Raw genomic sequence first — 5,000 nt, 5'->3', positions numbered from 1 at the left:
AGGGCGATTTCCCATCTTCATAAGTCAGGAATATATTACAGGGGGGGATTTCTGTATGACAACGTTTGTACCACGGAATAAGGGCGAAGAAGAGTCTCAACGATTGTCTAAGGAACAGCTAAAACAATTCATGGCCGTAGTAAAATTAATAAAAATAAAAACTTTGCTAAAAGAATAACATAACTGCGCCTTAGTTTAGGTTATTCCCTACTTTAATATGCATAGCTCTGGTCGAAAATATATTGGTTTCATGTGCCAATGAAATTTTATATTTACAGTTTTTTTTTTCAAAGCATATCAGCTGAAGATAGGCAAGGATATGTTTACGTAAACAAAGCAAAATCTAGGAGGGAGCTTATTCCAGCTTTTGGTCAATTCTCTCTCCCGCGTGTAAGTCCATTCATTATATTTTCCAGGCATATGCGTTCTAAAATACCCGGAGCTTTGAAAAGAGAGAAAATTCTCAGTATGATCATTTTCTCTCCTTCTGTAAAAATAGATCTAACCTTGGTCTTTGTCCATTTGCACTAGTAGGCAGAAACGCACGTTCTTAATTACTTGCATAAAAAAAGACATCAAGCTTAATTGCAGAATCATAATAGCTAGATAACTCGATAAAGACGTTTGCATGAAACTTTGAATACCGTACGAAAAGCAGGTTGAATCTGGTCGCATTCAACCAAATTGTACAAAGCTTCAGCAAACAACGCATCTAATCTCGTTGTATTTGAACAATAAAATACACTAAATATTTCATTATCCAAATTAGCTAGATTGAAGTCCCTTTCTCTTTGAAAACTAAACTAATGAATAAATAGATATCAATCTAAGAAGCATAAATCTCTTGTGTAAATGAGTTCTGATTTCATAAACATTGGGGAAGTGGAAATGTGAGAGAGAGAGAGAGAGAGAGAGAGAGAGAGAGAGAGAGAGAGAGAGAGAGAGAGAGAGAGAGAGAGAGAAGATATTTATATTCTATGTACACTATGCAGAATATCTTATACTGAATGCTATATCATATTGTTTTAGGTAGCATCGGTGCACAGGGGAGTGTGATTTCTTAATGCCCGCATAAACAGAATATGGGTAACGACAGAGAGAGAGAGAAGATATTTATGTTTATGTATATACTATGTATATACTGAATATTATACCATATTGTTGTAGATAGTACCAGGGCACAGGGACGTGTGATTTCTTAACGCCTGCATAAACAGAATAATTGATAGCGCGCGCGCAGAGAGAGAGAGAGAGAGAGAGAGAGAGAGAGAGAGAGAGAGAGAGTGCAAGGTGATTGATAGTCTTTATTCTATAATTATTTTTGTAAATTCTGTCAAAGTTTTATTAAAAATTTCAATTTACTGTATTTAGGAGGAACTACGGTACATACTTTTTTCCTAAAATGAAAGTAAAGCAACGGTACATTATATAAAAATAAAAATTTGCCTTTTATGATTATTCTCGCTCTGGTGTTTGCATAGTGTTATAAAAAGATAATAAACATAGTGTATTAAATTTTCCGTATGTGTGTATATATATATATATATATATATATATATATATATATATATATATATATATATGAAATTTTTTATCACACCGTGATTTATATACAATCATAAAGCTACAAATGTCGCTTAATATCAAATTCACGCTACCTCGGGAATATCTCCGATGGAGAATTATCACCGAAGGGGAATTTATATAAGTGATAAATGCTCTTGATGGCGCGGTGGTAACGTCTACTGAAGTCGCTGAATAGGTCCGTGTCAAGGGTTCTCGTCCCGACGGTACCAATTCATTTATCACTTATATAAATTCCCCTTCGGTGATAATTCTCCATCGGAGATATTCCCGAGGTAGCGTGAATTTGATATTAAGCGACATTTGTAGCTTCATGATTTTATATATATATATATATATATATATATATATATATATATATATATATATATATATATGCAAATGAAATATAGAAGTTTGCTTATTCTCCACCGGGAACTGACGCATGGGACTCGGGAAAAACTCCGAAGATATGAATATTCCTGCAAGAGATCTACTGATGACACTAAAACAATTGCTTTCAACTAATATATATATATATATATATATATATATATGTGTGTGTGTGTGTGTGTGTGTGTGTGTTTATTTCTGTATGTGAGTGTGTGTGTACGCTTGATGTACTGTATATTAATACTTCTTACCTGTGGATATCATAACCATCTTTTCGTAGCACGCAGTAGAATGGTCTCGTGGACGAACGGTTCAACTATCAAAGGCAGCCTCGTTAAAGAGAGGCCGAAGTACCATTCCCTAACCCCTCTGAAGTACCACCATTCCGAACTCAGATCAAACGGAAGCCCAAATTATCTTTCAACGCATCATTTGGGGCTCGCCCTCATTAATACCTGCGTGGATAGATCTGGTAAAATAATCGTTCTCATTATCGTAACTCATGGTCATCTGTGTGAGAACCTTTGCCGCTCGGATTCCAATTTTAAAAGGGTCATTAATGCTTTCAGCCTTATCAACATAATTACTGCTACTGATGAATTAGAAACATTATGCTAAGAACCTTTGCTTTGATCCTGCGTGCGTTTTGGTACGGTGAATATTTATCAAAGCGTCTAAACAAACTATCCGCTCAGCGTAATATAATCATTATCATCATCGTCGTCATCATTCCAGCTCGACCGAAAATACAAACAAGCATCTCCATCGCTCAATCGGAAATAAAAAGCAAATATTGGAATTCCATTATTTATCAGAACGAAATAAAGCTCATATTAACACAAGCTGTTGATATAAAACCTACAAAATTCCCCAAAAAAGTTATACGAGAGGAAATGTTGGCGAAATAAATCTTTCCTCTTCTCCTAAACAGGTCAATAGAGAGGTGACTGAGAGGAAGCAATGAGCGTGAGCCTGACAACGTTGTTCCAATATTACTCGCGTCGTGATGCTAAAACTCTTACCTATCTCCACGAACTCTTCACAAAGGCGCTCCTTGAAAATAGGCGCCTGTGGTAAATCGGCGAACTCTATAGTGAAAGACTGAGATAAAATAAACAGTAAAAATCTCTTTTAAGATCAACTGAATATCGTATGATTGCCTATTATGAGGTGTTTATTCACTTATTCTGATATACGTGTATAGCATTATTGGGTGATTGATATACGGTTACTAAAACTGGCGTCACAACGTCTAGCTTTCTGACGCCGTAATAGATTAAATAGGAAGCTAAAAAATAAATTAATGAATATATTTAAAAGTAGTTTCATATGAGAAATATCTGAAAATATATAATCATATCTGTAAATACAAATACACTATACAAGCGTACACACGTAATGCGTATGTATATGATTTAAAATTTGTTGAGGATGCCCGCCTCCCTAACAAAGATACATAACTGCTCTATACTACAATCCTACCCGAATATCGTATCAAGGATAAAATGTCCATCTCTGTCACGACCCCAAGAGAGGAACGTATGTCTTAGATCTCCAAGAGTGGGACATTCCACCACCAATGTCTCACAGTCAAGGGCACAATACATTCCTCACAGAACGGAGGGTTTTCACCTGACACCAAGAACACATGGGTGAGTCTTGGCTAGCAGTAAGGGTCTCTTTTAGTTTTCTGTAAAGAAAACTACTGTGCCGGCTTTGTTTGTCCGTCCGCACTTTTTCTGTCCGCACTTTTTTTTTCTGTCCGCACCTTTTCTGTCCGCCCTCAGATCTTAAAAATTACTGCGGCTAGAGGGCTGCAAATTGGTATGTTGATCATCCACCGTCCAATCATCAAACATAGCAAATTGCAGCCCTCTGGTCTCAGTAGTTGTTTTTATTTTGTTTAAGGTTAAAGTTGGCCATAATCGTGCATCTGGCAACGATATGGGACAGGCCACACCGGGCCGTGGTTAAAGTTTCATACAGAACTATCCGTGGTTAAAGTTTCATACAGCATTATACAGAGACCACCGAAAGACAGATCTATATTCGGTGGCCTTGATAATACGCTGTACAGAAAACTCGATTGTGCCGAAGAAACTTCAGCGCATTTTTCACTGAGAAGAAGTCAGGTTATCCAAAAGAAAAGAGGAATTATGACTAGAGGCCACTCTACGACATAATTCATTTCTACGCAGCTGAAAAATATTTTGAATACAATAAGGTAAAATGAAGTCTGAACTTTCGTATAGATCTCGCGTGATTTTTTTCTCAAATGCTTCATAAATTTATTGGAGTTCTTTTTCTTGCTATCTTTTATAGAATAGTATCTGTATGATTAATAATGACAGTCAAATGAGGAGTATTTTGTCAATATACCAAAAGAACAAGCCATTGTTTGCCGAACGAAATCTGCTTGAAGAGTGTTGCAGAATTATTTTGAGTGGGCTTACTGAAGCGTACATTAATGTATGTGGAATTTCATTAACAAACTTTCCAGAGTCCCGGAACAAAATGGTAATTAATTCAATTTAATGAGTCTTAATTTCCATCGGCTGCATTTAGCTCTTATGACTCGGCTCTTGCGCTACTGTATAATAACTTTAACTGTTCTGGACGTTTTTCAAGAATCATAACTTCCTTATAACAATTAAGCCTAAATAGGACACTTTTACCTCGACAGGCAATTGGAAATGAGTGGCGAAGTTTGTGTTCAAGAAAATGTAATATTAGAACAATAACCGCGATGACAAAATGATTTTAAAGCAACTTATTACCCACTGACATAATAGTCTGATTATTTACACGAGATATTATTCTAAGCCATTTGAGTGTAGTTGGAGGGAGATTAATCTGCCCTTGTATAAATTCCATTCGTTATCTAACACTAATTCCAAGCCTGTTTGCTATTGCTAATCGAATGCGTCTGCATATCGTCGCTGCAATGTTCGAGAAGATATTAGCTGATCGACGATAAATATTAGCTTAGGATACTAGCGGATCCTGGGAGGGGGCACCTGGACACGTGCCCCCGCCCCTCGAAA

This window comes from Macrobrachium rosenbergii, chromosome 28 (genome assembly GCF_040412425.1).
Source record: "Macrobrachium rosenbergii isolate ZJJX-2024 chromosome 28, ASM4041242v1, whole genome shotgun sequence".
Taxonomy (NCBI): domain Eukaryota; kingdom Metazoa; phylum Arthropoda; class Malacostraca; order Decapoda; family Palaemonidae; genus Macrobrachium; species Macrobrachium rosenbergii.
This window is presented reverse-complemented; position numbering follows the sequence as displayed.